At 37.4% G+C, this 22,893-nt stretch overlaps 2 long non-coding RNA genes across 2 annotated transcripts; both read right to left on the bottom strand.

Moving 5' to 3' along the window:
* Positions 1-5,668: 5,668 nt before the first annotated feature.
* On the bottom strand, positions 5,669-10,909 carry LOC140149803 (uncharacterized). Its single transcript, XR_011858736.1, has 3 exons — positions 10,769-10,909; positions 7,767-7,885; positions 5,669-7,092 (listed from the first exon to the last, which is right to left on the bottom strand). It is a non-coding gene; the product is annotated as an uncharacterized lncRNA (long non-coding RNA).
* Positions 10,910-11,374: 465 nt separating this feature from the next.
* LOC140149802 (uncharacterized) lies at positions 11,375-20,949 on the bottom strand. The gene is made up of 5 exons (XR_011858735.1): positions 20,805-20,949; positions 20,153-20,240; positions 16,612-16,715; positions 11,929-12,089; positions 11,375-11,601 (listed from the first exon to the last, which is right to left on the bottom strand). It is a non-coding gene; the product is annotated as an uncharacterized lncRNA (long non-coding RNA).
* Positions 20,950-22,893: the final 1,944 nt, after the last annotated feature.

Below are 22,893 nucleotides of genomic sequence, written 5' to 3'. Positions count from 1 at the left end.
TCAGACATTTTTTTCAACAGCACCATTGTACTTAATTTGTACTTTTCTGGGACTTAAACATTTAGAAGGTCACCAACTGTACTTTAAATATACTTTTTAGTGTACTTAATTTGTACTTTTCTTGGATTAGCCATTTGACCTGTTATGCAAATTGGTCACATGGCAATATTGTTGTGGATTTGAAAAATAACTGTCATTCTGTTTGGAGCTGTTTTTGACATGACATATTAAGATGGGAGCTTTCATTTTGTGGATTTTGCATGGATATAATTATGCTATGACTTGGATTTCTGATGATTCAATTGGACACAAAAGAAGGTACTATGTATTTGTTATTGTTTAAAATATTTTGAACACCAAGCAATGCCATATAATGCTGATAATTGGGTAAGCTTACACGCTCATTCAGCTTCATTCAGTGCCCATGCAGCCAACATACAACACTGCTGAATTCTGCCTATGTACATACCCAATATGGACAACGGTCTATGGTTTGGGTAATTAAACCTCAACGATAGACATTGGCAACTCTCTGTTTGTATGGCATCTCAACTGTACATAATTCGAGTGCTACGAGACTTGCATGCATGATGAACATATTAGGCCTACATGAAACCACATATTACACCTGTTTTGACATGACCTGCATTGGCTACTTTTGAACAAAGAATTTTGTTGTCTACAAGACTTTGTATATTATCAGCTCCAGATAACTTCAATGTAAGAACCAGTATTCACCAGCTCGTAATCTCTGTTCTGCTACACAACCCGGTACCCCAGGTCAACATAAAAAGTGGTAACCATGTGTGTTCTAAATTTCGCGGAAAAGGGGTATTTTGTTGACTGAAATCGCGGACCGCTAAATCGCGAAAAAGGGGGGTATTCTGAGCATTGTCTCCGGAAATTTAAAAAAAAAAGGGGTATTTCACAGGTTCGCTCGATCGATGTCTTCAGCCCGAGTCTTCAGCCTCCATCCTCTGGCATTTCATTGATTCCGCCCTCAATCGTCACAGCGAGAGCGTTAGAAGGCAGCTTTTTTACTATTGGCACGGCGGTTTCCCGATATAGTTGTCTAGTGGGTGTTGCACGTATGCTCCCGCACGTTTTGAAGAGAGCTGAATGAGCGACGCGAACATCGATGGTGTCAGATGTAACCGTTTTGGCTGCCTTATAGACTTTTCCATGTGGTGAATTGAAAACATCATTGCGGGAAACATTGGCAGTGATTGGAGCGAATTCTACGACCGACCGAGTGATATTTTTCCTTGGTTTTTAATTCTGTTCGAATTCTGATGCATGTTTTATTTTTATATTGTATTTTTATTTTGTATCGTTGTTTCTCTTCCCCTGTTGCACTTGAAGTTTGGCGTGCGCCGGTTCGTTCGTGAAGTAAATAAATCAAAGTAAGCTTACCGGGCATTTGACATGTGTCAAACTAACAAAGCTGCAATTTGGAACCTATCATGCAATCCGTGAGTTTTTTCGAAAATTTCAAGCTCAGTTTTAAAGAAACACTCCACCCACGACACTCGATCAGTCGGGCGATCAGTCATACTCGGTAATGTTCGTTCGGATGTTCATAAAACATGTATAATGAATAAAGGAACCTCTGTACACAAAACTTCGAGGGATTGTTCCTCTTTGGTTCATTTTCAATTAAAATCAGTATACAGGCATTGTAATTACCCCAGTTAATAACACAGGATCATCTGGGAGTACAACAGACACAAAGTAATGTTCATACTTGCACATTTTGTACTTAATATATTAAAATATTTGGAGTCATTGAAAAGGGGTGTCTGGAAATCTTCTCATTGAAAACCTTGAAAAAGGGGGTATTTTTTACCCTGATTTTGTCAGTGATTTGGCAAAAAAAAGGGGGTAAAATCAATGAAAAATCAGTGAAAAGGGGGGTTTTGAAAAAAGGAAGAACACACATGGTTACCACTTTTTATGTTGACCTGGGGTACCGGGCTACACAAGGACTTCTTCAAGAAACAGCTTGTTGCAGAAACCAGTGGGGCAGCTAGCAGCAGATCATTTCATGTTTCTGCGCAAATTTGGAACAACCTGCCATTTTCAGTTCGCTTTACCAAGAACATAATTGCATAATTTCAAAGCAAATTAACTTTAATACATACATTTGTTCCAAAATGCATATGCCCAGGCTTGATGCATGAACTATTCAACATTGATCTGATTTTGTATTAATTATTATAATATTGTTTGCGTTATTGTACATTTGTTGTTTCTGCAAAGCGCCATGAGTGTCTTGACGGATACCGGCGCTCTATTAAGTGTACATTATTATTAATTAAGGGAGGGACAAGGAATTTGACATTAACATGTGTTGCGTTTAATACTTGGACAAGAAAGCAACCAGGATAGTTAAAAAATATTTTCTAAATTTTTCTGATTTCTTACAAGACAAATTTTGAAATTTAATCGCATGTTAAGTATAATTATTAAACCATAATTATGTAGAGCATGGTATACTTTATTTGGTCATTTGAAAAGTATACTTTATTGGGCCATGTGAAAAGTATACTTTATTTGGCCATGTGAAAAGTATACTTAATTTGGCCATTTGAAAAGTATACTTTATTTGGCTATGTGAAAAGTATACTTTTCACAAGACCAAAAAAGTATACTTTTCATATGGCTAAATAAAGTATACTTTTCCTATCGCTAAATAAAGTATACTGTACTTTTTATGTACTTTTAAAAAATGTACTTTTTTGGAACACGAAATAAGTACATTTAAAGTATTAAAAAGTATACTTTTCACACAGCCAAATAAAGTATACTTTTCCTATGGCTAAATAAAGTACACTGTACTTTTTATGTACTTTTGGTCTGTTTATACTTTTACTGTACTTTTCTTTTCTTATACTTTTTTATACTTTAAATGTACTTATTTCGCGCTCCAAAAAGTACATTTTTTAAAAGTACATAAAAAGTACAGTACTTTTTTTGTACTTGTTTTTAACCAGGGCATACTATTACCCTAGTCCGTTACCCTTTATTTTTTGAAGGCTGAAAACAATACAGGCATTTGTTTAAAAATGTAGAACATGAAAACAAAAAAAGCTAAAGACCCACAAAACAATTGCTTAAATGCCTAGTATAGTTGCCAATAAGCCATTAATTTTGTAGAGCTGTAGCTAATTTTGTTTTGACGAGCTACTTTTTTTAACAAATGAATTTTACCAGATTTCCACTATATTCAGACATTTTCATGGTACAATCCAATGGGGAAAAATCAAGTTCAAGATTTTGCATTTTTGATGTCATATTCTGAAAGTAAATTTATACTTAAACTTTAATATCAACTACATGTACCTTTGGCAGTAAAACCGGGGTCAGATGTTGAACCTTGCCATAAGTGAACAAGCATAATCACAACCAGCCTTGTTTCTTGATTGGTGTAAGCCTAAGTGAATGCTTGCTTAAAGCCATGTGTGATTTGCTTCACAGCGACGCCCTCAATTTTACTCAGATTTCAACTTTTTGCATAATTATAATGCCCAGTTGTGTACCTTAATATCATGTTAAAGACTAAGGGGCTGTGCAATAATTATGAGCCCTGGGGAGGGTAAAATTGGGGGGGCAAGAAATTTTTGTCGAGCCGAAAGGGGGGCAAGCAATTTTTGGCAAGCCGAGAGGGGGGGGGGGCAAGCGATTTTTGGCACGCATTCACAGGGCGCCTTTTAGATAAAACGCTCTAAAATGGCTTAGGAAAACGGCACGGAAACGCTTAAATATGCAAATTTTCCTGCTTCGCTAAGCCATAACATACATCTAGACCATTTAAAGTTTGGAATTTGGGATCCCAAAAATTTGGCATGTTCAAGGGGGGCAAGCGATTTTTTGGCGGGCCGAGAGGGGGGGCAAGTGATTTTTGGCGAGCCATTCGGAAATTTTCCCCCCCCCGGGGGGCTCATAATTATTGCACAGCCCCTAAGCCTGAAGTGCTTTAATAACAGTAAAATTTAAGTTTTTATATTAAAACCGGGGAGACCCAGTTTTATTCAGAGTTCACCGTTCCAATGCTTGCTAACATGTCAGCTTATGTGTACACACGCCAAGCGCGATGCAGTATTACATGTAATACGATCGGCGACGATACGCACATTGTAGGCGCTGGAATGAAATCACAATTTTCTTTGTTTTACCTCATTTGTTTGGCTCGAAATTAAAAGGGAATAATGTGATCATTGAAAACTAGCATTTAAATAGGAATCTATTCTTTATGCAAATCACACATTATGGGTTTAAGGTTCACTCAAAACTACTCATAATGGTACAAGCATAAGTGAACAAGTTTTAAAAGTTTACTCAAAACTCAGAACCTTGGTTCTTGATTGGTTCAAGCCAAAGTGAACACTTTTTTTAAGATTCATTTAAAACTATACTCGTACCCAGCAAACACAAAACGTTTTCGACATCATTCGCAAAAGGTTATAAAAGGTTGTCAGAAAACGTTTAAATGTCGGGTTATATAAAGGGTACATTAATGGTATAAAATGTTTTCATAACATTTATTGGTAATTTACTGCACAGCAAACACAAATGTTTTACAGAAAACATTTAAAAGGCGGGTTATATAAAGGGTATAAAAACGTTTTAATAACATACCAAAATCATTTTTGAAAACTTGGTACAAATCAATCTAAACAGAATGTTATTTTGGGTTGAAAAATATTTTGCAAAAAATGTTTGCCCAAAATATTTGCAATAACGTTCTTAAAATGTTTTCACGACCTTTATATAACCCGACACTTAAATGTTAGTAAAACGTTTTGTAAAAAACATTTTAAGAACATTTCTGTGTTTGCTGGGTGCAAACATTTTGACAGTGTTGACAAAATATTTGGCCAAAAAAAATTAAAAAAATAGTTTACAATGACATTTCGAAAACATTTTTAAAATATTGTTGTAGTGTGTTTTCATACAAAACGTTTTAAAACGATTTCATGACCTTTATATAACCCGACATTTTAATGTTATTAAAACGTTTTTACCTAAACCAAAACCCAAAATATAACTTATATAAAACGTTTTAAAAACGTTTTTTGTGTTTGCTGGGTACTCACAACCAGCCTTGGTTCTTGATTTTCGCAACGCTAGGGGAACACTTTTAAATGGTTCAAGCAAAAATACTCATAATTACATCTAGTTTTGGTTCTTGATTGGTACAAGCATAAGTGAACAAGTTTTCAAAGTTTACTGAAAACTACTCATAGTCACAAGCCTCGGTTCTTGATTGGTTTAAGCCAAAGTGAACACTTCTTTAAAGATTCACTCAAAACTTCTCAAAATCACAACCAGCATTGGCTGTACAAGCACAAGTGAACAAGTTTTCAAAATTTACTTGCAGCTGCTCATTATCACAACCAGCCTTGGTTCTTGATTGGTGCGAGCCGAAGTGAACACTTTTTAATGGTTCAATCAAAACTACTCATAATCACATCTAGTTTTGGTTCTTGATTGGCACAAACCTAAGTGAACAAGTTTCATTGGGTTACTCAAAACTACTTATAATCACAACCAGGCTTGATTCTTGATTGGTGGAAGCCTAAGTGAACACTTTTGTAAAGTTTGATTAATCAAAACTACTCGGTCACAAGCTTTGGTTTATGATTGGTACCTTATTAATCAAAACTACCCATAATCACATTCAGCCTTGGTTCTAGATTGGTGCAAGCCTAAGTGAACACCTTTTTTTATAGATTCACTCAAGCTTTAACAAGCTCTGATTGGTACAAGCATAAGTGAACAAGGTTTCCAAGTTCACTCATTATTACGCTTTGAGAATCTTCCATCCTATACTATACTTTACACACATTTTTCAAAACCAATTATTCTGGATATCTGGCACCCGCTAGAGTCACAAACTGAAATTGGTGCCCAATTTCACCCGATATCGTGGGTCTCTGCATCAGCTTACAGTCCACGATCACCGTACATGTAGTGTGTAGATATCGTAACACTGTTTAACAACCCACTTTAAATGGTTACAAAATGTACACAAATTTGACCAAAATTAGATTCTCAAAGCATAATAATGACAAAATCGAATGGATTCTTTCACACGATACTCAAAGATATTGGTCTCGCTGTGAGTTTAAGAGATATCTTTAACTCACAGCTTGACCAATATCTTTGTGTATCATGCTCAATCCATCCAATTTTATATCAAAACTGCACACTAAGATTCCTATGGCTAGTTATTGGGTGCTACTATAGCAGTGTCTTGCCAAGGCAACACCACGCTGGAGTTGCTCTGGTGGTACTTCAGAGCTACTCTGGTGCTACTTTACAATGAGGTCGCTCATGGCGAATTAGCTGCACAGCTCCTCTGCTATGCCGTAGCTCATGGTAGACAAGCCGCAGAGTAGCTCTGAAGTACCCCAGCACTATTCTAGCTTGGAGTAGCCATGCAGGTACTCTGCTATAGAAGTATCCATTAACTGGCCATAATGATCTTGGTATGTATCCATAATCACAAGCTTTGGTTCTTGATTATCGTTATTTGGTTCTTGATTGGTACAAACCTCAGAGAAAATTTTTTGAGATATTCACTCAAAACTATTCATAATCACAACCAGCTTTGTTTTTTGATTGGTAAGTGAACAACAAGTGTTCATGGTTTACTTAAAACTGCTGCAGGATATGGTGCCCAAACATTATAGGCCCAAGGTGAACTCATTATTGAGTTACATAGAGGTTTGTACAGTACTTATTAGGTGCTGGAGTTAGCTGGAGTTGTAAGACTGAACAAAGTTAAAAAAAAATGCATTGAACTCTCTCACGCAGCTATACATCTCCTGTTTAGGAGCCATCTGAAACACCACTGCCTCCATGAATTGCCACAGTGCCTGGCAATGACTTTGATATTTCAATCCCAGGACGTAGTGAGTCTTAAAACAAACGTCTATCGCCTTCAATACAGGTGGAGTGGACATGGCCCTGCGCTCAATTATCACAAAGACCTGTCTAGGTGTCAGTCTGTTTCCCAGTAACAAGACATAGGGCTGTGGCTTCTCTGTTGCACTAATTGCACTCAAATGTGTCAATGTTGCCATTTTCCTGCAGAGGAAATAAAATAACACATTAATGTATTAATATAGTGTATAATAAATAAGGAATTTCAGAATAGGGTTCCCACAGCTTTCTACATTCTCTGGATTTTCCAGGACTTAACTTCATTGACCTAAATTTAAAAAATTCAGATCAACACTTAATAAAAAACAAATTTGAAATTGGCATATCAAACTTTTTGCTAAATCTCTGACATTTGTTAACTCATTTGAATACAAAATTCTGATATTTACTGGAATTTGGTCATCAATATTCAAGACTCTTGAATTTTCCTTGACCAAATAATGAAAACACCTCGGCCACCCGATGCACGCTACCGACGAGGAAAGCTAACCAGTTAGCTTTTCGCTCCCTATTCATGAGATGTCATTTTCCAGTGAGACATAGTGAGATACAGTACGGTTAGGGCTATTGCTCTACACATGTGTATTAAAATAACCCTAACCGCATAAATATGTGTCTTTGTCCGAGTACGTCAAAACCGATTGGCATTGCAAACTCGGATGTAAACAACACCATAGCAACGCTAGGACAGACCACTCTCTGCGGAGGTAAATTGGTTCTATTTAGACAAATTAATAAAACCTTATTTAAAAAATCAGCAACCCTATCAGTACATGTAGTAAAAATAAGATGTTTTTTGTCTTTACTGCAGCACTTACACTCTTTTGGTCTGTAAATGAAGCAAGTGATGCTGCATAGCCGCACCTTCCTTTCCCACCTTTAGACCTTCCTTTCATGATTAAAGGTAACAACTGCAGAGCAGTGTTTACTTAACCATCTGAAATGAAAATTATTAATGGTAACAAATCTTTTGTTGAGGCATATGTAACAATGTAATTAGGCTACACTGAAGCATTTAGATTGATAATAAAAGCTAATGCTACGAGGGGCGGTCAATAAGTTTGTAGAACAAGGTACTTGAAAGAGTACTAGCCAAATCCTTTCTATCTCTCTCTTGAGCATGGTCACTACATACCGTAATGTACCCGTCGCAATTTTTCTTGAAACCTTCTATGTCAACAAAATGGAAGTCTTCCGATAGCTCCTTGAGCCACTCTTCAGTGAAGGCTCACTAGCATTGATCACCACCAAACCTGATATTATGAAGGTAGGACTTAAAATTCTAAAATAGGCTTCACTAACTGGAGGTCATGTCTGAACCACAATATATGGTTACTTTAAATAACTGGCCCCTCTGTCGTGAATGGCAGCTTGACAAACTAAGAATAGTGTACAGGACACAATCCGAGAACAGCCACATTCCTACCATCAACCTCCTCCACATGATTGCTTGCCTCAATTTTGCTATCAAAATTTGTATAATATATGCCTATGATTGTACTTTCATTTGGCAAATGATCCGTCATCAAGACTATCCTTGGATGTCAGAAACAGCGATGAAGATCTTGCACTACGGTGACCGAGGGATGATCTTCTGAGGGGTGTAAGATCCAGGTGCTTCCACTAAATTCACTCATAATTCCAGTGATTAATGTATGCCTTATCACCTTTAGCCACATATAGATTAAATTTGCCTTGGTCCTCATTCTAAATGTATAGAAGGTGTGGACCTGAATACTAGTATGTCAACTGGTATCAATTTTGTACATGAAGATTCCGGGACCCCATCTAGAAGACACCCTGGAATACTCCATTCTTGAACTCTAAAAACCATTTCGTTGCTGTTGAATACCAAGTACTTCATTACCATTTACAATAACTGTACAAAGTTCATTTGAGTTTTCACCACCGTCGGGAGAAATTTCCATGATGACCCTGTATTCACTTCTGGTAGTACCCGGGAATTCATGGAGGTAGGCTTCCTCTGAACAGTGTCCTGCCCATATACAGTGATGCAAAAATATAATATCTTTGCAGTAATGTTTTGAAGGAACAAGCTTTCAAATGAGACCAAATGCAATACCGTGCGACAAAGTAGCATACCGAAGTTCTACAAACTTTTGACCGCCCTCGTATATTATACCACATTAAAACATTCTGCAACAGTTGTTGTTATCCCTAGCTAGAGTAAACATACAATCATATTCACATGCATGTAGATTAAAATGATGCCCAATACAACACAATATTGATGTTGCTGTCAAGAATTAAGTTACAGTACATTCAAGAAAATAGAGGTACTGGCCTATATTTATAGAATGACTTGGCCTATTTTATAGACAAGATGTGTGCTCTTCACAAAATCGAGCACTCTCTATATTTCCTTGAAATCACTATTTTTCACATCATTGTAATGTACATAAAATAACAATATAAACACCAGAAACATGAGTCTACAATTTGTGCTGTAGATTTGACAAAATCTGAATAAGTTTGCTTTTCTGTTGCTTCATCAGATTCAAATGCAGGCATCATAATACACATGTACGCATTAAAGTATGTTTGCAAAATTCACGCTTGCAAAATGCATGTACGCTCATTAAGCATGCACACCAGGGCTCAAAAAAGGAAGCAAAATTCAAGCATGCTAAAGTAATTCCACAACTTTCTATAGATTCTTACATTGTACGAGCATATGTAGGGCCTACCAAAAGGAAAAATTTCCCTCTCTAAATTCCAAGATTTCCTCCAAATATCAAGATTTCCTGGGAGCATCCAAAATTCCCCACTTTTTTAAGCCATGGCAAAGACATGCCTAAATTAATAACATTTACATGTACAGGGGCATTTATAGGAAAAATGGGGAATTTGGAGAAATCTTGAAATTGGAGGAATTTTGCCTTTTGTACATGAAAATTTGGCTTGCTGGAATCTGGAATTCTTGCTGGAATCTTGCTTGAAATTACCTTTTTTGAGTCCTGATAGGGGGCAACATTAAATGTTGGCAACAATCTTACACTTCAGTCATCTTATATACTCCCGAGTCCTGACAAAATCTCATTAAGGGGGTACTACACCCCTGCCAAATTTTGTGCCTATTTTTGCATTTTCTCAAAAATTATAGCGCATTGGTGACAAGTAAGATATGTTTATTATAGGGGCAAGGACTATAACTACTGCACTGGAAATTTTATTTCAGCACAGACAACTGTTGTGGGGTTACAGTCAAAATGAGGGAAAACCAGTATTTGATCAATAAATCATAACTACTTGCCTTGAGTTGCTGAATTTTCAGTGCAGTAGTAATGCAAAAATAGGCACTAAATTGGTCAGGGGTGTAGTACCCCCTTAAAGGGCAATTGAAAGATCCCCAAAAGCATGTTACATACCCCTTCATATTCTCCAGAGGTAATAATGTTTAATGAGGTTAAACGTAGGTCAACATTTCTGAAAAATTTCAGTACGGTATATTGTTAGGTTTTCGTCTGGATCTAGACAAAACCCTATTGAAACTATAGAACATCTCCAGTTTATGCTCAAAGTATAGTTTTTAGTGCAATGTGTATAGGCAAAGTTAGGCAAATTTAATTCTAGGCTATGAATACCTGTTGATGCATGACCCGTCTTCACTCAGTGTAATGCACCTGTTTTCTAATTTTAGTTCAATTATATTCATGAAATTGCAAAACAATATATTTTTCTGCTTATGATAAAGACTAATGTTGTTTTATCATTTTGTTAATTATGGAGACAAACCAAGTTTTTTTTCCCCAGACAACCCTCTGATGAGCTCCTTTAAAAATGTACTAGAAAAGCTTACCTTTCGTTAGTTTTCCTAAATCATCTTTATCAACCCAATCAACAGTCCATTCAGGCTCTTTGGTGTTCAAGTATCTCAAATAAACACCAGACACCTCGGGCCAATGCTTTACTTGTCTTCTCAGGGTACATTATTAGTGAATTCCTGCTCAATCTGCAAACCAAAATATAACATGCATCATTATTTATTTACATTTTCTGTCTGTAAATAGGCAAATAAACAATTATTTTGGTTGTCAGACCTCGCCGATTCAAACCCTCTCCGCCAATGAGGATGTCTTCAAATTTTAAAAGGTCCAAGGAAGCAGGGGAAACCTTAGAAGATGTAGAAGAAACAAGTAAAGGAGGCGAGGAAGAAGGTTGATTAGAGGAGGGATGCGGTCAAAGGCTGGATTGTGATTGTGAATGGTGATGTGAGTGAATCTGGCCAACCCTGTCTGGTGACAAACCCTGATCAAAACAGGATTACTACATGCACATGCATCCTGTCACTGTCAGGTAAAAGGCCAGTTATGCCTGCCCGTGGAATGCAACATTTAAGGGGTACTACACCCCTGGCCAATTTTGTTTATATGTTTGCACTTTTCTCAAAAGTTATAGAGCATTGATGACAAGCAAGATATGTATATTATAGGGGCAAGGACTACAACTACTGCACTGGAAATTTTTATTTCAGCACAGACAACAGTTGTGGAGTTACAGTCAAAATTGAGGGAAAACCAATATTTGATTAATAAATCAATAACTACTTGCCTTGAGTTGCTGAATTTTCAGTGCAGTAGTTGTAGTCCTTGCCCCTAGTATAATATACATATCTTACTTGTCACCAATGCGCTGTAATTTTTGAGAAAAATGCAAAATAGGCAGAAAATTGACCAAGTGTGTAGTGCCCCTTAAGACTTTTCATACAATAAAAGTCAGCAATAAAAATGCTGTTTTCCTTTCACATGTCATGATTGGCATCACTTACACATTCTTCTGTTGAATTCTACCGTTATTACTACCATATTTGTTTTAAAATTGAATTGAATAAAATAATCTAAAACAGGCCCTGTAAATTATACCTAATTATAAATACCTATTTTAAATAGTGATACTCTTGCCCTGCAGTTGTGCAAAGTAATATAAAAACATGTGAAGTGGTCTATATAGAGTACATACCATTCCAATACTCAGAATTCTTGGAAACTGAGTTAATATTTCTGTCAAAGATGAGCTTTTCATATAGTTTTGTTGAGCTTTAGCCATTCTATTTTTCCTGAATTTCGTCACTTCTGATGTATCTTCTCCAGTGTCCTTCTCAGGTTTCTTTTCTGTTGTATCTGAAAGACACAGAGGTAATATACAATTGATATTAGTTTATTCAGGGCTGTCAACATTTTGGAATTGCTTGGCGTGAGACAGAGGCGTACCGGGATTTGCCGACTTCAATGTTCATTTTGACCCATGATTATGTGAGGAATAATAACAACTTATTGGGCGTGAGAGTTGACAGCCCTATGGTTTATTCAATTGTTTGTTTACACAGTTGGTTCATCCAGACCCAACCAGTGAATGCAAAATGCACAAGCACAAGTTCACGAGTCGATCTTACAATAATTCTGAACAAACCCTGATCACACATAATAATAATAATAATAAAAGACATTTATTAAAAGCGCACTAATGCATGCAAAGGTGGCCTCTAGGCGCTATAAAACAGGTTTTTAAAACAACAGCGAAATTCAAATTACAAATAAATTCTATAACAGTATAATACAAAAGTAATTAACCATAATAGATAAAATCATACAACATGCCACATATAACCAAGGCAGTAATAGCATCAAAACATTGCTTAAAAAAGTTATACCATAGAATAATATTTTTTATACAATTGCATTCAAAAACATACATAAGACAAGCATATATAATATTATAATAACAATTAAAAATACTACTGGCAATTGTTATGCGAGGAACGTTCACGTTGTCATGACGCATGCAAAAACCCATCCGGGGAGGAACAAAAACAAAAACCACTGGGCGATGCATGGATTAGAAAAAGCGAAACGTAAAAACATTAATAAAATGCAATGCACCAAAACTTAACTGGTCCCCGCATGGGTGCCTGCAACAATTAGCCAAATAAATTGTTTCCGAGTAGAAAAAAGGAACAACAAACCAATGCCAAGGAGCAGACACCACGGACAAGGGAACAGAAGCATAATAAAAACAAAGCTATTGCTGATAACTTGAACAGAAACAATTGAGAAACAATCCGAAAGCTGCATAACACACGATCTTCATGCAGAACAAGAAACAATTACATAAAATTTTGCTCAAACAAATATGTTTTTAGAACTGATTTAAATTGTCCAATGGTATTCTGATGCCTGATACTCGTAGGAAGCTCATTCCACAATGCAGGAGCGTGACGCAGCAAAAGCTCTTGCGCCATTAAGTGAGACTCTGCGGCATTCGAGACGGTTGCTTCAGAAGGTTTTGAGATGCTGAGCGAAGAGCATGCGCAAGCTCGTACCGACTGATCAGTTCCTTCAAGTATGGTGGGGCAAGATCGTGGGGACACTTAAAAGTCAGAAGTAAGACCTTGTACTGAACTCGTTTACAAACTGGCAGCCAGTGTAGTTCAAGGAGAACTGGGGTGATGTGCTGGCACCGCTTAGTACGCGAAACAAGTCTGGCAGCGGCATTCTGGAGTCTTTGAAGGCGATGCAATTGTTTTGTGGGTATTCCAGCAAGTAAGCTGTTGCATGAGTCAATACGAGATGTTATGTATGCATGCACTAGCCTTTCGGTAGATGAGCGGTCCAAAAACCTCCTGATCTTGCCCAGTTTATATAGATGCATGCTCACCCTGCACAAAGGATATTGGAAATATGAGATTCCATCGTGATATGTTCGTCGAACACTACTCCAAGGTTGCGAGCCTGCGAACATGGGGTAACAACGGAATCGGTGATAATTACTGGATCGATGTTACTGGTGTCCTTAAAGCGCGAGGTTAGGTGCAGTACCTCAGTCTTAGAGTCATTAAATTGTAACTTGTTAGTGACAGCCCAGGCTTTTATGTCTTTCACGCACTGTTCAACTTAAGTGAATGGCGGAGTCTTTGTCATCTGGATGGAAAAGAAGGTAAACCTGGGTGTCATCCGCATGCATGATATGGCTGATGTTGTGGCTCTTTATGATGTCACTGAGTGGGGCACTATAGAATGTGAAAAGTGGAGCTCCTGCAACCGAACCCTGAGGCACACCGTACACAAGATTTCGAGAATGCGATTCAGAATCACCAATGATAACTGTTTGAGTTTGACTATCCAAATAAGAACGAAACCAGGAATGAACTGCACCGCAGATACCATAGCGCTCTTGAAGTCTGTCAAGGAGAATGGTGTGGTCTATGGTGTCAAAAGCAGCGCTTATTAGGTCCAGTAGGATCAGCGCTGCTTCCTGATGTTTGTCAAGTCCTTGCAAGATGTCGTTTTGAACATGTAGTAATGTGGTTTGATTTCTTCAGCAACAGAGACGCTCTTGCCGCTTTTAAAACTCAAGGCACAGTTCCTAGTGACAGCGACTGGTTGATTATTTTGGTGACTACAGGGAGAAGAGATCAGTTGGGATAGGATCAAGCTTTTCGTGGGAGAATCCATAATGATCTTGTGGATGTCATCACTTGAGAGTTCACGAAAAGTTTCAAATGAGCTAACAAAGGAGCCTCCAGTTGCAGAAGATGTCTTGCAAATTGGGTTGATCGTCCAAGTCATTGCGGATCTTCTGGATTTTTTCATCGAAGTATGTAGCAAATTTCTCTGCAAGCTCATCTTCAGAATTGTGATTGGGAAGGGCTAGTTCGGCAGCGGGATTACATAACTTGTCAACAACGCGAAACAACTCCTTGCTGTCACAATCCTCCATCTTCATCGGGGATGGTTACGCTTTGCCGTCTCAAGCATAGTCTTGTAGCTTTTGCTATGATCGGCATAAATTTGCTTGTCTATTTCAAGTTTGGATTTGGTGTACTTTCTTTCCGCCTGACGCTTCTTCTGCTTTGCCAATCGAAGTTCGTCGGTGTACCAGGGACAGTGCGGTCTGACAATTACAGACTTCTCAACAAGCGGAGCGTGCTTATTGAGGAGCATGCCCATTACCGCTTCATATTGGTTAACCAGTTCTTCCAGATCAGATGCAGGATTAGTATAGAGTGACGATGACTCAATATCACGCATAATTCAGTTGTGTCTATGTCTCTGATTTTGCGATATTTCATAGTCTTTCTGAGGTAGCAGCCAACAGGATAATGATCAGAGAATATCTCTGGAATTATTTCAACTACACCTGTGATGACATTAGATATGTCACGACTGATCATCAAATCTAAGGTATGTCCTGATTTATGCGTCGCGCCATTGGTATGCTGTTGCAAACCAACCGCGTCCAACAGATCTAGGAAGGCTCTGGCAAATCGGTCATCTGCGTCGTTAACGTGGCTGTTGAAGTCCCCTAGGAGAATTATCTCGACAGGTATGGCTGAAATGGTCTCAAGGAATGTCCCAAACTCCTCAAGAAACATAGACTCAGTAAGTTTATTTTCCGAGGAGGGTGGTGGGCGATATATATTAAACACCCTGACAGAAGCAGATCCTTGGGAGATTGTCACATCCATACATATTCGAAACTCGTGTACACTGCAACCTTATTGATACAGGATGGTATCCTTTTTTGAGGATGAAACAAATTCCACCACCTCTTCCGGATTTTCTAGGCGAATGCCGAATGGAAATAGTCAAGTTAGGCAAGGTGTAACATATGTTATAGGTAACATAGGTACCCATGATTGTTTCCAAAATTGCTGTCAACTGTCAGCATGCTCCATGAAATTCTTTATAAAGGGGTATTTTACTAAAATACACAAATGTGGTTGACCACATTGTTTCAAACATTTTTGTTTATAATATCTGAAGAAAATATTTGACTGGGGTAATAAGAAAATATGGGCTTTACCAAATTCGTCCTTTTGATGGTGAAAAGTCGGGGATGATGCTGTCCATCAGGTCATACACTTTTAATTAAATAAATAGGTTAAGAAATAACCATCGGCCCCTGTCCTCCAAAATACAACAACAACAATAAAATGTTAATGTTATTTTTTTAAATGCAGAAAAGTCTGACCTGCAGATACTTGACTAGACAATGCGAATAGTCTATCCATATATTATTGATAAAACTATTACACAGGAGAATATCCCTAGGCGTTCAGAATTAAGGGAGTATAGGGTCTATGTAAGGTTCATTATGCTCTTTGTTCTCCCCATCTTGAAATTTCCCATGTTTATATACAGTGTAATGGGCTTTAAAGCTGAGTCTTAGTCGTGGGAGTGGTCTAGTTCGTAGACACATAATCTGATTGGACAATCGCATGATTTTGGGCGTCGTCTATCAGGCCATAGACGTCATCGTGGGCGTTGATAATGCGTAATGCTTGTAGAGATCCACGTAGTATCGCGCGTTGTATGTGTAAACTAGTGCGGATACGCTAACACGCTAGCAGTATGCGCAACAGAATATGTGAAGTTGTAAACAAGTTTTGTTCATTTTATAATAAGGGGAGTTTTAATTACGGTAACTTTGTTTTTGCTTAAAAAAAAACAATTTACACTTATTAAAATAATATAGGAATTTTTGTTTTTACTATCCTCTACCTATGATAGACGACAGGCAGGTCAAAATATTGGACCTGCCTGTCATTTATCACACGGTATAATAGTAAAAACAAAAATTCCTATCGTTTATTCTCTAAATGAGGCTTCATTGGAGTGGTGTTTATCTAATTGCAAGGCTTACTTTTTTACCATTCTTGCAAGTCAATCCTGGCATATTTCAACTGTATGTGCTTCAATTCTTCCTCTCCCTGGCCAGCAACTTGAACCTTAACAAAACCATGCTTCCTAAAATGAATAGAAATTTTTATACTAGCATTACTTAATATGAGTATAACGCTTAAAGTATTTTGCAAGATTGACTTTTGCTGTACTATAGTAGTAGAAGAGTTTGCTGTAGCATAGTGATTGCGTAATGCGTGGTGTACGCACAGCATGCCTATACCCTGCAAAACAGCAAAAGGCATTCTTGCAAAATACTGTACACAGTTATGCATGTAGCATTGTAAGACCAGCCATTTTAAGAGGAAGATTAAGATCCCATGTAGGGATATGCAATGAAAATCATGAAGACAAACCCATTTTGTAGTTCTAGAAAACAGCTAATCTGTGTGCCCATAGACACTGAAATACCTTTCAACTTTTGGACTTGACACTGGGTTAGAGTGACATGTACTGTGGGACTTGCCTTGACATCAGGTGCAATTTTGATACACATCTAGATCTCCCAACATGACAAAGAAAGCCAACCAAAGGCTTTTTATGTTGAGATCACTTAAAAAATTTGGCTTTGACCTTTTGACAGTCTTCAAAAGTTATGTTAGACCAGTTGTTGAATATGGAGATGCAGTGTGGCATTCTGGTTTATCTATAAAGCAAACATATGAGCTGGAAAGAATTCAAAAGAGAGCTTGTAAGACCATAGTGGGCTTCAATAATTACAAATCATATTCTGATGCATTAAATACATGTGGGCTTAATTCTTTGCAAGAAAGAAGGGAGGATCACTGCCTTAAATTTGCCAAAAGCCTTGGTGACAATGAAAGAACAAATCATTTATTGCCGCCCACCAGATTCGCCATCCATGGTAGAAACTTGTCACCCATTTCCACCCCCAAAAAAACCAAAAAAACTATCAGCTTTATTTCAGAGTAAAAATAAACAACAATTTAGAAATGGGTAATGGTTTCAGAGCTTGACCAATAACTGTCAAATCAGCCCTATTTCAGGGTTGAAAAATCCTTAGAAATGGGTAAGGGTTTCGAGCTTGGGCGCGCACATCCCGTCAGTTTGAAATTTGAGTACTGTACCCCGGATATTCATCAAGCAAAGTGGGTTAATGTTATACAGGGATTAAATGTTTAACACCTATATATTAAGATCGTTTCACTATAACAAGTATAATGGTGAAAACAGGCCTGTAACCATGAAAGTTTTCCTTACTTCCATTAGGGATCTCCCACTATTTATACTTGTTAAGAAGTTAAGGCTTCTTTTTAAGGCTTGCCCCCCAATTAGTTTAAAGCCATATTATAACATTTCTATAAAAATAGATTAGTATTTATTTTCCACAAAATATTAGCTTTTACTGTCAGAAACATGTATGTCCCCTTTTAATTTTGAGCCGAACAAGTGAGGTAAAGCAAAGAAAACTGGAATTTACTACTAGCGCCAATGCATGTTACTATATGGCGGTTGTAATATGGTACGATCCTCTGATGTGCGTGTATGTGTGTCCCGCACGCCGTAATGCATACTGTGTTATGAACATCACATATGTGTTCGACTAATATTTCCAACATAATAATAAAACAACGGTTCCTGCATTTTATTCAAAATTTCGGATTTTGACAAAACTAGTACAGTCTTGATTTTTGCAGAGTCCCTTACCAAAGTGAACAGCTAATTAAGCCTTCATTAGGCTGTTACTTAGCAGTTGTAGTTTGAACAGCCAGTAGCTTAGCTTAGCTAGCTGTACCTAATCTGCACTAATTCGTCATTTTGAAGGCTGTACATGCTAAATAACAGCTACTATCTGAAGGCTAAATTACCTGTTCAGTGAAGGCTTTACTTTCAAACAGCTATTTGAAGGCCTTCATTTGTGGTAAAGGGTATCTCTGTTTACTTAAGTACATTACAACCGTGTAAAAACCAGAATTTTAACATTTTTTGAGGGTGTTATCCTCAGCAAATGTTATAATACAGGGTGTCCAAAAAAAAAGGCCCCTCATTGCGCCTCTTATTCTCCTATTTCTGAAAACTTAATCAAATATATTTTGGTATGTAAAAAACCTTGAGTCTTTAGCTTTAATAAACCAAAACAATTTTATCAATTGTTTCACAACTTTTGAAGATATGCTCTTTTAAAGAAATGTACCCGTTTTTCACTCTGTCCACTGAGAAGGTTTGGCTACTTCAAAGATTGAAAAGGAGTACACATACCATGCATGAATACGTCTACGAAGATCTTAGATTTTGCCACAAAGGAAAAAAAGTGGTGTGAGGTCTGGTGATCGTGCAGGCCACTCCACAGCATGAGCCATCCCAACCACTCTGTTTGCTATCCGTGGACAGAGTAAAAAACGGGTACTTTTATTCAAAAGGGCATATCTTCAAAAGTTGTGAGCCGATTGAAATAATTGTTTTGGTTTATTAAAACTAACGATTTATGGTTTCTTTACATACCAAAATATATTTAATCAACTTTTCAAAAATAGGAGAAAAAGAGGGCGCAATGAGGGGCCTCTTTTTTGGGGACACCCTGTATGTCTTTTAAAAGTTTATAATGGACATGTGCGGATCCCAGAACTTCATTTGTGCAATGTAAACAGAAGAGCTATGAGAGATCAGTATATGAAAATATTAGGTGACGAAAAAAGAAAACCATGTTCTACGAGGCCCAACCGACCCAGATTTGCCATTTGGGAAACTTTTTAATGTAAAATCAACCATGGGTGCTTAAAAAAAAGAAGAATTTCGCAGTTCTCAGCTTTCGCGTTTGCTATATTCAGAGAATATAAACCTGTGGGCCACTTCACATTTACCACTTCTATCCAGAAACCAATTGTTATATTACTATATGAAGTAAACAAAAAATGTAATTTAGGCCAACTAAATCTACATGTACAAACAGACTGTCTATACAATGAATTGAGCGGCATAGTGGAAGCTAAAATTAAAAAATACAGTGGTCCCTCCTTGATCTAGATTGTGACAAGGCTTCTTGTCACTATCTCTGAGGACCCGGAGGATGCATGCTAAAGAGCACACATGTGCACCTGTGGCCTGAGCAGAGGTCCAAATGCCGCCATGGACCAGATCCCCTCAAGCAGTTGCAAAGATACTCTACAGGAACAGCCAGGGTGTACATTGCAATGTACAAGCACAACTGTCTCAATCAGAAGAAATATGCAAATGAGCTCATTAATATGCATATTTTCTGTCATCAGTTTGCATGGGTAACACTTGTATCTGTCACTACCCACATGCCAAGTGGCATCAAAATCAGACTTTGCTTTCTTGGTTCACCTTTTTGGTGTGAAATGGTTGATGGGGCCGGGACATCTGCACATACATCCAAGCAAAAGCTAAGTGTCAACACGCTGGCGACCCACAAAAAGTAAAGAAAAAGTATGCCAACTGACCGACCGACCTTACTTCAAAAGACTGCTTGCACATAGAGCAGGGCTTTCTTTTTCGTTTGACACCTAATTATATATACTTACATAACCTGTACATCCGGCCGGATCCTTAAGAAAGGGAAAGGCCCTTACAACAGCTTGAGCCATTGCATCCTTGATAAATGAGCCTGGACTGCAAAAGAATTACAATATGTAATTATATAGTGGATGTATTTTGTTTCCACAGAAAGTGTTGAGTATTATTATAGGTATCATTTTCTGTAAATTTCATCTCACCATGACCCCTCATTTTACTGCCATTTTAGGCAAAATTGAGTTGTGGGGCGCTTTCCAAAAAGTCAGACTGTAATTATAATGATGTGCCGCTTTAATACTACATGCATGCATGCTTCAAAGTTTACAATGAAACACACACAACTATTATAATAAGGTCCTTGCTGACCCTTGTATGCATGAGAGCATTTTGTGAAACTTAGAACTTGCCATCAAAATTTAGCACTTTTTCAGATTTCTCCCAAAAATGATTAGTACCCATCAATTGTTTTTGAAATGATCTAAAACTACATGTATAACCTAATATGACCCATAATATAGCCCACCTCTACTATAATTAGCTTCTTTGCAGGGTCATATTTCTTTGCACATAAAGCCTGAGATATCTTTTTATTAATTTGTATGCTATAATTTTCTGAACATATATAATATACCATTCATAAAAAGATGAAATGTTGCTTACCTATTACCCATACAGTGAAATTAAATGATGTACCAGAATGTTGTTTACAGTGTTATAGTTTCATTGTTGGTGAAGAGATGCTTCTTTATGTTGCCATTTTCGAGTAGTGTTCGGCCTTCGGTTGAGGTGTTCAAAATGCTCCCAACATCCTGTGAAAGGAATTTTGAAAAGACAAAATTACATAAATTTGCAATTCAGTGCAGTCATGTCTGAACGTACCAATTTCATCCTGTGCACTTTCTGTGTACATGTACTGCTGTCCGTCACCAAACAACAAGCGCCATATGCCCAAGATGCGCACATTGATGCACCTAGTGTATTTCACTGCAATTGCTACGCAATGTGTCCCAGATTAGACTGAAGACATATAGTAAGAACATTTTTCACCAGCTGCAATAAAATATATCTTACGATCAACATAATTTTTTTCTCTCCATATTCCCCATTCCACACCTGCATACTCAGTTTGATACAGCAGTTCCATCTCCTATGCTAAATTACGTCATATTTCGTATTAGGCTCCAAAACTGCAAAATATTTATCTAAATTTTGTTTTGAACTCACAATTCAACAACGGAATGTCATATGAACTTCATATTGCACACAATATGGGAGTATACCATATGCTTTGGAATCTTAATAATATTGTTGATAAAGGAATTGGCTTTTTTTTTAGGGAGTGGTCAGTGAACCATCCCATAACCTAACCTACACAAATTTCATGATTAGTTGTCTAAGCTGTCATGCGCAAAGTAAGTTTTTTGTGCTACATCTCAAAAACAGGAAATCATATCAAACTGTTGTTACTCACAAGTTTTGGGTAGTTATTCTCCTTTTGAAATATGTTACAAAAAATTTTATGACAAAGAAATTTGTTTATTTAGGGAGTAGTTAATAAAAACATCCATAATGCTGAGTTTTTTATAGACCAAATAAACATGTTTTCTAACAATAGGCGTATAATAACATGCTGTTGCGCATTTCTTCTTATATATCATAATTATTTTAGCACAAATGGCTGATACGAATATTGGGTTGTTCTAATTCAACACCTAATTATTGTTGAAAACAAATAATATAACAAAGTTAGGAATTTGTCTTAAATCATTCATTATACATAATTATGTATTAGTTATCTTCAGTAGACAGCATGGTTCAATGCGTACACGTAACCGCTTGATAAGAACTTGAACTGTTAAACAATTGAACTGTGCACATTACAGTTTTGTAGGTCTCGGTCTCGAGACCATCTCGAGACCTGATTTTGCAGTGTCTCGGTCTCGGATGTCAAGGTCTTGGTCTCGGAACTCAAAAGTCTCGGTCTCGGACCTCAAAAGTCTCGGTCTCGAACGTTTTTTTGGTCGAGACCTGTCGAGACCTGAAGAAAAACATATGATTTTCTATTGTTGTTCATTATTTTTATTCCTTACCCCAAATTTCAATGGATGTTGAAGAAATTGTTAAGAATAAGGATACAGAAATCATTTTATAAAGTTATAAAAAGTTATAAATGAATCATAAGTGAGCATGTTCGTATGTGAGCTTCCAATTTCAGTTCATGATTAAACATAGGTGCGCAGATGGCGGAAGCGAGGATCCCACTAAGCTTTTGCAAGGGGAATATTCTCCACAAAAGCATAATAGATGAACAAATAGTTGCCCTGTGCAGTGTGAATCTTCTTTTCAGCACGAAAAACACTGTGTTTTGGGCCCAAATATGGTAAAATTGCTCAGTTGCTTCACGCACTTGCCCTTTTCACACTAGCCTAATTTTGCCTCCACTGTAGCCAACATTTATGAAATTTTCTCAAAATTTGGAGGAAAAATTGTAAAAATTAAGACAAATAGTGTTAAACTGAGGGTCCAAATTTCTTGAAAAGTTGGTACAATGATGGGTTCTCTTTCAAATTCTCAGCGAAACACCAGTACCCCTACCCAAACCAAACTTGAGTATCCACCGGGATTAAACCAAGGTCTCGGTCTCGGTCTTGGTCTCGGAACATAGAGGTCTCGGTCTCGGAAGGGGTGGTCCTGGTCTCGGAAGGTTTGGTCTCGGTCTCGGTCTCTATCTCGGACGGGCAGGTCTTGG

This window comes from Amphiura filiformis, chromosome 4, assembly GCF_039555335.1.
Source record: "Amphiura filiformis chromosome 4, Afil_fr2py, whole genome shotgun sequence".
NCBI classification, from domain to species: Eukaryota; Metazoa; Echinodermata; class Ophiuroidea; order Amphilepidida; family Amphiuridae; genus Amphiura; species Amphiura filiformis.
Note: the sequence above shows the minus strand (reverse complement) of the source record. Positions and strands in the feature narration are given on the sequence as shown.